This window comes from Heliangelus exortis, chromosome 4 (genome assembly GCF_036169615.1).
Source record: "Heliangelus exortis chromosome 4, bHelExo1.hap1, whole genome shotgun sequence".
NCBI lineage: Eukaryota > Metazoa > Chordata > Aves > Apodiformes > Trochilidae > Heliangelus > Heliangelus exortis.
In genome coordinates, this window is record NC_092425.1 from 2,903,835 (window position 1) to 2,916,120 (window position 12,286).

The window sequence follows — 12,286 nt, forward strand, 5'->3', positions numbered from 1 at the left end:
TCAGGCCCAAGGTGTTGCAAATTTGGACTCTCAGCAAACACTTCACAGTGGCTTTGGATGAGGAGAAAAAGAAGAGCTATAAGCTGATATCTTTTTTGAGGCAGAACAGTTTTCTTCATGAAAAGTGACTTTAATGGGACTTTCCACAAAGTGAGGTATGAATATCAGGAATTATAATAATAACTTATAAATTTGATCAAGATTTTCACACTAAACACAGGGGGATTTTTTTTCCAGACTTATTACCAAGATTTGTGTAGAAATTTCATGTCTTACTGATCGTGAAAATGGACAACTAAATTCTAAAAATATTCCTCATTACTTGTATTTTGAAGTGGGCAATAATGTGCTTAGTATAATGCTCATGCTTAGTTCACTAAACCCATGTACTTCACATTTCAGTATCTTGTTGAAAATGTGATTTGCAGGAAGAGGTTTTAACTACTTCACATACGTAATTTCTTTAAATTCATTGTATTACTGTTACCACCTTAAACATGCAGTTACAAAACTTGATAAAAACAGCAGAGAGCACACAGTCTTGTAAAGATTTTCTGGTTTTAAATCCACACAATTACCATTTCATATTTATTTTTATTTCATAGGAGTGCCAATTCAAATAAAAGAATTTCTGAACTCGCAGTCCTTAGAAAAACCTCCCCAGTGACACTCTCATGCAAAGAGAATAATGCACAATTTGGAGAGTCATACTGTAGAAGCCAGTCAAAAAAATTAACTCCTGGGGGAAAAAAAATTAGGACAGAATTTGCCAAAGATGAAAGAAAATTACTCTGGAAGTGTAACTTATAGGAAGGGGGAGCAGAAGAATTGCTGCTCGTGAATTTTTCTCTCTAATTTTTGTTCACAGTCTTAAAGTAATTATCGAGTATAAATCCATCTAACTCAGAAATTTTATAGCAGAGTAGTAATCTCATTGAATTTCTTTTAATAGTGTTTCTTACTAATGCTGAAATTAAGGCATCTTAATGCTGAATTAGTAAAAGCATGCATATGGCATTTTAGCTGTGATAATAGATGCTATATGCAAATCTAAATAATTCAGTTTGGTTGAAATTATTTTATGCATAATCAAAATTTTCCTCCCTAATTATGCCCTGGAAAGATTATCATCTTCTATATAATTAAATGTTTGCTGTTTAGAGAGATTTAAATTTGTTAGCCATACTCTACCTGCTCTTTCTGAATTGTTTGTCTAAATTATGCTAGATGCTATTTTATGTTTTCAGAGGGGTGAGCCATGGCATATATATATCATGAATGCAGTAAATTAACAGTTATTTAACAGGATTCAAAGTAGTTCAGCAAGCAGACTAGAGAATGTTAGAATAATGCAGAATTTTCCTGTGAATACAAGCAGCTAAAGTCTTTAACACATAAATCCACTGCACGCTTTTCAAAACACTGCTGCAGTCTCCTTTTCCACACCAATAATAATTTTAAACCTGTTTCTAATCCTAACCTGAACCTCTGTGGATGACTCATTATTGATGGAATTTATTTTTTTTTGCTTCAAATTATCACGCTGGGGGAATATTGTCAATGAGCTTAAATCGTGACCTGTGGTTTCTGTCCCAGTATTCCTACATTTGCTTGAGGAATTAGAGTTGAGGTCTAGAAAGGCCTCAGCTGGGGGGGGAGAGAAACATTCCTATAATGATTTGGACAAATAGCTCATCCATCTTTCTGCTTCTCTTATTTAATTTCTAAACCTGTGACCAATGGCACTTACCTATCTCAATTTTTTTTCAAACAGCACAGTATTAGAAAATGCAGCATTTAATCCATTTGGGCTCAGGATGCCAACTCAGACAGCAGCTCTGCAGGCAGGACAGTGTTACCAAACTTCATCACAGCACAGGGCACTAAAATCATCTTTTTGTTAAACTTCATAGGGTGGTAAAAAAAAAAAAGTTTTCCTGGACTTGCTTCTGCATTGGAGGAGTCTGTAAATTTGTAACAAAAAGCTTCTTTAGGATTTGGGCCAGAGAGATAACAGATTATAATTTTGCTTTAAAAAAACCAAAACCATTTATATCGTGGTTGCCAAGTTTGAGCAAGAGCCCAATTAAACCTGTGTAAGTCCTCTCTCATATATCATCAGAGATTTCCCATTCAGAATCTCTCCATTAATGTTATTTATGGACCATTCAGAGTAATATTATTTTATGTTTGGGGGAAATAAAACTTTGGGGATTAAATATTTTACTTGTCAGTGTTCATTCCAGTAAATGTATTTTTCCCTAGCTAAATCCTAGAGTTCTTAAGATAATAGCTTACATTTGTACATACTTGTATCTGTGACCCTGATCTCTCTTTTCTCATCAAAAATGAAATAATTATATTTCACAAACAGGTCAACCAACCAACCTTTGCTGCGTTGTCCCACCAGTTCTGTTTCAGTTTTGCTGTAGCCTAAAGCTGACATTCTAGAGTAAAATCAAGAACACAATGATGCAGAGACTCCTGCTAGCAAGACGAGGGCTGTGAGTTCATAAAAGCAGAGATAAATTTGGTTTAGAAATGTGCCACTCACTCTTGCTCTAATCCTGTTGGAGCACAGGTTCACCCATTGGTGGACTGGTAGGACTGGACACAAATTCTCCTGGTCTTCACAGATTTTTAGAGTAAGAGTGGCTGGCCCAGCTCCAAGAGTCATCATCCAGCTCAGTGTTTTTGTAGGGAAAATCAGTCCAGCTCCAGCCCTTGCAGTTACTGGCCCCTCTGCTATGGGGAGGGAGTGACAACTTCCATTATGGCTTTTCATTTATGATGTATAATAATTTTCTATTCCTGTCAGAGACATCCTGAACAAAACACAGGTGCTCGTGGTATGTGCATCATGAATAGAAACCTTTGTGTGTCTGTTGTGCATGCATGAAACACCCTTCATAAATGTAAATCTTCTTCCTGTTAGGTGGTTCTAGTAAGTCCAACAAATCCATCCCAGGACTGAGTCTGTTGCAGACTGTATTGGGGTTGATTTGAGTGTCCTGAGGCAGCTTGGCCAGGGTGTGCTGCACTCCTTGCAGGTGTCCTGGGGATAAACCATGGTTCTGCTCTGTGCTTGAGCAGTGGTGACTTCTTTAGGGCTGAACATGACAGCCAAGATCCAGTTAATCACCAGTTTGCCCCAGTTTCAAGCTTGATTGTTTGTCCATTCTGAAATACTGCATGTTTATCAAATATTAAGCAATAAATAGATCAGAAAAACATTTCCAAGCTACATGTGTAATCAGAGGAAGAAGAGAATTTCTGGCTGATACTCATGATCATATAATGCAAAGAACCTGTGTTCAAAACCTAACAAATTGTGGGTTGCTTCATTGACATGAAGTAGATCTGTGACAGTGCAGGAGCAGAAAAATATAAATTCTAGATTAAGTTTATATTGTGCAGGTTATTGGGAGGAAAAAACATACTTGAGCTGGATGGGGATCTTTCATCTGTTCTTGCTACTATATACAAGACTCTTTTTTCCTTTGCATGCTGTGAATGTATTTTGCATCACGACATAAAACATTTGTGTTGCTGTGGAAACACAATAATGTTATTTTCGTTGTCCTAGGAAACACAGAAACAACACCTGATATCAGCTGTCATACCAGTTTGGATGGATAATTGTTTTCTCGTATGTCCAACAAAATCCTCCATTCTCTAACATACCTGAAATAGCAGAGGTTCTTGTGACTATTATCATTATCTTTCAGTATCCATTCACACAAAATGGGACAGACACTCAACGCATGAAAATATTCAGTATCTGCAGCAAGGGTTTTTCAGCCTATGGCACTGGTCCAGCAAATCACAACTTTTGCCCTTGCTTAACATCAAACCTGTAAGAAATCCCACTGAAATCAATGGGACTGCTCACATGCTTAAAGTTCACCACATGCCTAAGTGCTTTGCTGGACTGGTGCCCAACCAAGAGTAAATGAGTGTCCTGTGGTTCAGAATGAGCATTGGAGAACTTGAGAAAATTTGTGGCTATTGATTTTGGGTTTAAAATGGGAGAGGCTGTGCCAGCTACCTGTGAGTTGCTGTGTTTTCAGCAGCTCAGTTGTGAGTTAACAAAGCCCAGGGATAGCTGAGTGCAGAGGAACTCCCTTACACCATGGAAACATTGGTGGGGTTGCTGTGGTTGTTTTCTGGGAGTTTCAGCAAATGTTCAGTTTTTGTCTCTTCTGTGAAAAGGCAAGCAATAGGCTGACATGAATACTACATTATTTTATTATCAGAAAAGCCCCTTGTGTAATTTTTAGCTTTTAGATCACGTGCAGTTGTAGGTAGAGCTTTAATTTTTTGTGTGTGCCACCTTAAAGCCTTTCACATAATCTTGTGACTGAATAATTATCTTTATCTTATAAAGAAACTTAGATTAACTTTATAATACTGCATGCAAATATAAGATGTGTGAATTATATCAGTAAAATCAGGTACATTTTCCATTACACTTTTTTAAAAAAATCTTTAATCTACAGATTGTGTCTTATACACTCTTGCTCATATGTCCATATATACTTGCTCATGATCATTCTCTTATGACTATATTTGAATGTCTGTGGCAAAAACAAAAGCCAAGCATTTCAGCATGTAAGAACATCTTTGGTTTATATTTATATATGGACCAAAGTTTCTGGAAGAAAAAAGTTGATAGGTTCAAGTGTGAGTCCAGTATAACTATAAATTTTGACTCCCTACAGATTGCTTAGTGCTGAAAGAAAAAAATACCCTGGAATCCTGCTGGCCTTTTTCCCAAAAGGCCTGACCCCAGTTACTCCCAGTTATTCCTAGTTACTGGATCCATATAGCAGTGCCAGGAGGGATAACTGCTCTTTATTCTGTGTGAAGCTTCGTGATTGACCCAAAGTTCATGGTTTGTGTGAGGTGGAAGCAGGCAGGGAGGGAGCAAAGAGGAGTGGCTGGACTTGGGCTTCAATAAATGGTTTCTTTTTCTTTCTGTAAGTCACCTCTGTTATTATTGTTCTAGCATTCCTTTCTTCACAAACAGCATTTCTTGCTTACTCTGATACGAGCCACGTACAAAACAGAAAATGGGCTCTGCAGTACTGCAAGTGTGACTCTTGGAAAAAATGTTAAATATCTGGGAGAATGAATATTTTTATTAGAAATTATATTCAGCGAGGCCTTCGTTTAGGTAAAAAGGCTGATAGTGAAGAAAGGAGAAAAGGGGGAAAGCAGTTTGTAAAACCTGTAGTTCTTACATGCTTTATCTGGTGGAGGAAGGGCACAGTTGTCTAATTCTTCAGAGATGGGCTGGGTGTGGTTGGACATTTCTGGCGTCATTCTCGGTGGACGTGGAGTTGGGTGTCAAGAGCACGCAGAGCAGCACATCTGCATTTTCTGGCCTGGGATAGTTTATTTCATTACTACATCCGGGAGCAGAGGGAGAGAGAGGGGGAGTGAATCTACTCCTTAGGGGAGGAAATCCAATGAAATGCTTGTGCCAGAGCTGCTCTGTGCTCGGTGCACGAGCAACGTAACAAACAGTATGTATGAGAGCTGACTGAAGCTCTCTTCCATATTAAATTAATTTAAGTAGGTTTGCTCAAGAATGTGTTTTAATTTTATGGTGTGAGAGTGAGAAAGTAATCTTCAGAGGACAGGTGACCTGACAATCCATGTGATGCTGCACCTCTGTGGCAGTGCAAAGGGCATCCCAAGGACACAGTGGAGGGGCTGCCAAGCTTCAGTGCCGGTGCTTCCTGCAGAGCTGTGGGAGCTGCCAGGGGAGATGATTCAGACCACCTGAATTAAGGCTTTAGCTTCCCCCCAGCACTGTCAGGAGCCAGCTTCCTGATGTAAGCACTTGGGATTAGGTGCTTTGTAGGGAGCATGGATCCCTCTGATATTTCCAAGCTGAAGGTTTGTGTCTGCAACTGGTGGATCTACATGTGTCAGGAATCAGCCTAGCTCACTGTCAGGTTTGATGCTGGATGATGTTACCTGGTGTGGACAGGGCAGTTTACCACCAAGGTGAGATTTATTGTTGGGCTTATGATGCATAAATGTAAGCAGAAATTCTGACAGCACTGAATGCTTCAGTTACAAAGAGATTCATTTAATCTCCAGTTAACTTTAAGGGGCTTGGGGACACATGTCCCTAAAGAGTATTTACTCTCTGCTCCTTGCTGACCTTCCTAAGTAACTTCTTTCTGATTTGCCTTCTCTCTTTCATAACTTAACATCTCTACTGTGCCTTCCCACAGGATTACTATCACTTTCAATTTGTCAAGTACCAAGGAGCTCTCTTAGTGTCATTCAAATCTCTCCTTGAAACAATCTTTTGTGCTAAGTTTTCTGAGCAAAACTCTTCTCGTCAGTGGTGATGTGGCTCTTTGGAGCTTTTGCTTATTTATCTAGTGAGTAAAATTTGACATTAGTTTAGATTTCAGTGTCTTATGTCTTGAATCCTGCACCTTAGTGGAATTCTATGTATGTTATATATGTTATATATGAATATATAGTTGCATTTTTACTTTCATATGTAGTTACATTAGATTAGATATTAGAAGAAGCTTCTTCACTGAAAGGGTAAGTAAACACTGGAATAGGCTGCTCAGTGTGGTGGCTGAATCCACCTTAAAATTTTTAAAGGACAAACAAGTAGGTGTGGTTCTTAGGAATATGGTTTAGCTTTGGACTTGGTTGAATTAAGTTAATTATTGGGCTTGGTGACCTTAACAGATTTTTCCAACCAGAGTGATTCTGTGATTCTCTATTCCTTTTATTTTTTTTTCTTTGATTTTCCATAAAAGCAACCCCCAGTGTTGAATCATGAGTGATGGTGGGCTTCTGCGGGGTTTTTTTCCACCACCAGTATGCTGGCCCAACTGGATCCAGGACCAGGACCATCTCTAACTTCTCTTTCTGTCTTTCTTTACAGAACTAAGTTTTGGAGTTAGTATCAGTCCTGAGGAGAAGGGCTCGAGGGTGATGGTGGAGCAGAAGATCAACACGAGCCATCAATGAGTGCTCATGAAGTCCAGAAAGCCAACCATGTCCTGGGCTGCATCAGCAGAAGCAGAGACAGCATCAAGGGAGGTGATCTGACAAACCAAAACAAGCTCAGGAACAAGGACCCAAAAATCATGAGAAAAAGGAAGAAGACATTTCATCCCTGTTAACAAGGTGAGACAAAAACACACCAGTGAAAGTATGATATGCCTACAGCCTACAGATTTTGGGGTGGTGCAACACAGAGAAGTGTAAACAAAAAGAAGGAAGCAAAGCTAAAAAAAGATACATATTGGGTAAACTTACAGGCATTGTCAGGATGCTTTACAGGCATTGTTATTAATTTTGTTATAGAAAGAGGTAAAAGCATATTAAAAATGCTTTATTACTAATAAACCAATAAAACCAATAAAGTCATACACATAATAATAATACTTAAATATTGTTATTTATTCCAGATACATTTATATTTAGATGTATACTGAATAAACAGTAGAAACAAGTGAGAGCTGAGCTGACTTAGAAAACTGTCCCAAAATTGATGCAATTCAGAGATACGAATACAAAAGAGCTTAAAATTTTGTTAGATAGTTGTTAAAAATTATCCAGTTTGAGTGGTCTATAATTTAACACAGTTTATTGAACTACAGCATTTTGTATGTAATTCATATGGTCTAAAAGTGAGCACAATACAGGACAAAAAGCAGATCTGCAATGAAATTTAATGACAGTAAGGAAAGGGAGAAGTTAAAATGAAGGGAAACGTTATGATTTGCATGTATTAAAGTGAAGTGATACAATCAATGATCTGAGAATATGAGGACACCTTAGGAAACTGCTGCTGCCAAAAGAAAATTTAAGCAGACCAATAGACCTCAGGGTCTCAAGGCTGAGACTGACAGGAACGCTGCTGATTTTCTTCAAGTTTTCTCTGGCTGTCTCTGTCTTCTACAAAGGTGTCCTTGTCTTCTTTCCTTCCCACAGATTGGGAGGCAGTAAACAAAGTATTTTCTCTCTCAAGGGAGAAGCAACCTGAGATTGCCTAAGATGAGGAAGAGGGGAGCCTGAATCAATTAGCAGTGATGAGCTGAAGGCAGGGTTCTTGCAGATGTGTTTAGTAGTTGGGCCACTAAATAGCATAGATGTGTATTTGTAGTAATGCAGCAAAAGGCAGTGACCTCCTGGGGATTTAATGGGTTTTTACTCATAGAAGCTTGCACTGACAGTGGGTTGGTCTGGGTCAAGTATTTGGCTTGCAGGTGAGAGAGTCACAGGTAGCTCATTAGAGTACAATGGCCAGGATTGCTAATTGCAGAGTTCAGAATATGGAGAAGTGCATGAAGTTCTGCCATCCTCCCATTGCAGGGGATTGCAGAATTTGTGGTTCCTCTCTGGGCTCCACCTAACAGCCAGGAAGCAGCTATTAGCTTATCATTGCACCTATAATTAATATGGGATGAGACTAAACAGTGCCCTGTGGGACTCGTTATTTGTCTTCCAGATGTAGGGGGTGAAGAAAACACAGGAGTTACTGTTTACCTTAGAATCCTTGCATTCTGATGGCCACAATCCAGCCCCTGACTAATGGTTTTGAAATGTTGAGGATAGAAATTAAACAGGCATCTAGAGCCTGGGCCCCACCAGGGAACCCCTGCTCAACCCATAGGGGGTGAAAAGCAAGGGAAGCACTGAAACTTGAAACCTGACAAAGAGCATCAAACCCAGAGGATCTGCATCTATTGCAGGTACCAAGCAGGGGGTAAAAGGAGGGTAAAAGAGACCATCCAGGGAAGGGCAGGTCAAGGAACCAGAAGACTGAGGAGGTGGGTGGAGGCATCTGGCATGAGAGGGTTTCCTGCATGTTTTGGTCATGGCTTGGGGAAGGCACAGTGTCTGAGGGATGGGGCTGCACTGGGACTCCCTGGTGCAGGCACCTTGGTCACTGCTGCACAGGGCCATGCAGGAGAACTTATCCTGATCAGAAATCTTGCCCCTTCAGGGAAATGTGATGTGATGTTTCAATGAGACTTCCCTGCTTGTAAGGGCTTGGCTAGTAAAGGGAAAACTGTTAGTGTTAGGAAGAAGGGAGAGAAGAAAGGGGGAAGTTCTCTAAGGAAAAAAAAAAAAAAAAAAAAAAGCATGACAGTCGTATAGGAATTTTTTTTCATCTCCAAGTCACCTTTTAATAGACTGGCACCAGTTTATGGTCAACAGCTTTGCAGTGGTCACTTAATTTATGGGTGGTAAGTATTGCTTTCCTTTAGATCTCCTTATATTTCATATAGTGTAATGAGTTCCTGTATCACAAAGCCTATTTTTGCCTATTTCCTTTCCCTGAGTTGGTAGTTAGTGGCTCTTAGCAAAGAAACCAATCAGCCTGGTGTGCAGAGCATCAAATGGGTGCCATGGTCAGCAGGTCCCATGCAGAACCCCACCCCTATGGGTCTGTCAGACTTGTCCCTGTGTCTGAGCAGGGAGGTGCAGATCCATAACCTCTCCTAAACGTGGCATGTGCTTGCTCTTCTCTCTCCCCAGGAGAAATGAAGAGCTCTGCTGGACTGCAGCACTCAGTGTATCCATCATTGTCTCCTGGAGGGCTGCTTTGTGCTGGCTACGAGTGAAACCACCCCCCCACCTTTCCATCCGGGCTGCACCATGCTCAGGGGGTTTTATAAAAACACAGCTGCACGTGACCTCTTCCTCCTTTCCCAAGGAGACCTCTCCCTGTGGGCCAGGCAGTGTCCCAGATGTGTCACTTGGCTCAGTGGGGTGCATCTCAGGATGATGTCTGCAGCCAAACTCGCGTGGCCACGCAGAGAGGCACCTGTCAGGAGAAAATAAAGAATCTGCCTCCACAGCTTATTTCCACCTCGGGCCTCTTTATAGCAAAATGAGGATTGCCAGTTGGACCAAAGCTGAGCTGAGCTGGGAACTCTGCTTCTCTGGGAAGAGGTCCAAAACCACCAACCACCATGTGTGCAGAGCTTTTTACCATCACATCATCAGGAGAAGCTGGAGTCCCCTTGGGCGTGGCTGGACTTGGACCAGGGTGCTTCAGGTGAGAGGTCATGGATTTTAAAACTGGCTTGAAAAAGTGCCCTGTTCTTTCCTTATTCCTAATTAATGGTCTTGTCTAGACCTTTCTCACCATCAACTCCTCCACCTCCTTGGCTGGCCAAAGCCTGCACCTGTCCTCACTCCCTCTGTTATTAATTCACAGCCCCAAAGTCTCCCTTCCATCAGCCTAGGCTTAGGTTGCTTCATTTTCCAGGCAATAGATAAATAAATAAGATTGATAAATGAGTTTAGCATATGACTGTCATGCATCATTTATTTAAAAAAAAAAAAAAAAAAAGATTAACTGGAAGGTCCATCTACTGCTTGTTTGCCTCACCTATCTGGGAAATTGAATTTAAATCACCACTTTGCTCACTTTGTTTGTAATCTCACTATATATATCTCCCATATTTTTCATGGGATGGGAGCAGCAGATAGTAAGGTTACTCCAGTTAGCATGATGCCAAGTGGGATGGCAAGACACACTTCAAAGTGTGTTTGTGGCAGATGGAAATGTACAGCCACAGAAGCAGCAGTTCTACCTAGAACACTGGGGTTTTTTTCTAGCCTCTTTTTGGGTTTGCACACTCCTAATATTTTTCCAGGAAACAGTTTTTTTGTTCCTAGCATAAGTTCTCTGAACACGGAGGTTTCATGGACCCCAAGCTTCAAAGTATTGTCGTGTGAGGATGTGTTTTTGTTGGGCTTTAGGAACTGTGAGCAGAATAGCCCCATCTGATGTTTGAGTTTCCAGTTATATATGGTAATAAAAGCAGTAAAGATAATTGACCTTTAGATGTGAACTAGGATGCTCTTGTCCCAAGTGAATATAGAAGCAAAATAAACAGAATACTTCTATCAAATGTAATATGTGTATTATATTTAGAGTGTGTATTATAGCAAATAGAATATATATATAGCAGTATATCAAGTATATTTTTTCTGAATACAGAAACAAAATAAATTCTGTAAGAACAGAACTAAAAGTGAGTCCCCACACCAATAATTTTTAGACTTCCAAGGACAGAGAGATGGCTGCAGACAAGGCAAGGAAATGCATAAAACATTAGGGCCATGCTGGTTCAGCTGCAGTCAAAGGTGCTGGTGGGTGTCCTGATTGCTTCCTTTGGTTCTAAATCTTCAAATATTGATCTTAGGCAGTATGTGAGCTTTTCCCTTCCTGCTTAACCCCCTCCTTCCTGTACATGAAGGATACAATTAATTTCCTATGTCCTTATCCATCTGAAAATGATGGGTCTGGTGTGAACTGTGTCAAAGCTCTGTCTTTATTCAGTGGAAAAACAGAGCAAGCAGGAGAGAGTCATCTACAGGAGCAGGATCCAAGATGAGGGAGTGAATTATTTTCTCAGAGTCTCTTGTATCAGTGAATAATTTTGTCCTGACATTTAACCTTTTGACAGGTAAAACCAGCTGAAAGGAACCCTGGGCCAGGTCTCCTCTTTGTCTCAATCACTTGGTAAGTACCTGTACATTTTTTAAGTACTAAAAATAGCAACTTTTAAAAGATGGTAAACTTCGAGTTCCCAGAGATACTCCAGACTACTGTTTCAAGAGATAATGTGTTTTCTGACCTCTGTACAGAACAGAAGGAAAGTCACACTCCATTTCCAATTTGCCAGTTTTGCTCTCCTGAGAACTGTAACCTATTTATGTGATGGGAGCTTAGGCAGGGAGGGCTGTGGGCTGCACTTGTTGCTATGATCTGAGAGTTTTTGAAGTACCAAGGCCACAGTACTGTTTTTTGCAAAAAAAAAAAAAAAAAAAAAAAAAAAAAAAAAAAAAAGAAAAAGAGGCATATATGAACCCTTTGTTAGTAGATAATGAATGATAAGGAACCCTTTGTTAGTAGAAAATGTATTTTTATCTAGAACTGACCAAATAGAGAAATCCATGACCAAAAATGCTTTCTGGCTACGAATGGAAGCAATGAAAGGAAACAGTAACAATTAATATTAAAATAATATTTAAAATAATTTTTAAATTTCACCAGTTTTCCCACTAGTTCTACTTCTTATGGGCTGTAAACTCTGGCATTTGTGCGAGGGGCTCTGGCAGGTGCTGATGTAAATGTCAGCAAAGCTGAAATGGGCATTTAGCAGCTGATCTCTTTAGCAGTTGCTGTACCTGTCCCAAAATCCCAAACAGTCTCAGCAGTTTCCCTTGATGCAAAAACCTCAGATGGCCCCAGTACAGCTGGCAAAAAACTTCTCTT

The 12,286-nt window shown here is 40.0% G+C and overlaps 1 long non-coding RNA gene across 1 annotated transcript in view; it reads left to right on the forward strand.

Moving 5' to 3' along the window:
• LOC139795697 (uncharacterized) overlaps positions 1 to 9,579 on the forward strand; it is a 96,254-nt gene extending 86,675 nt beyond the window's left edge. The window contains exons 4-5 of the long non-coding RNA XR_011725653.1: positions 6,926 to 7,170; positions 9,532 to 9,579. This is a non-coding gene — a long non-coding RNA (uncharacterized lncRNA). The remainder of the gene's footprint in view (positions 1 to 6,925; positions 7,171 to 9,531) is intronic.
• Positions 9,580 to 12,286: the final 2,707 nt, after the last annotated feature.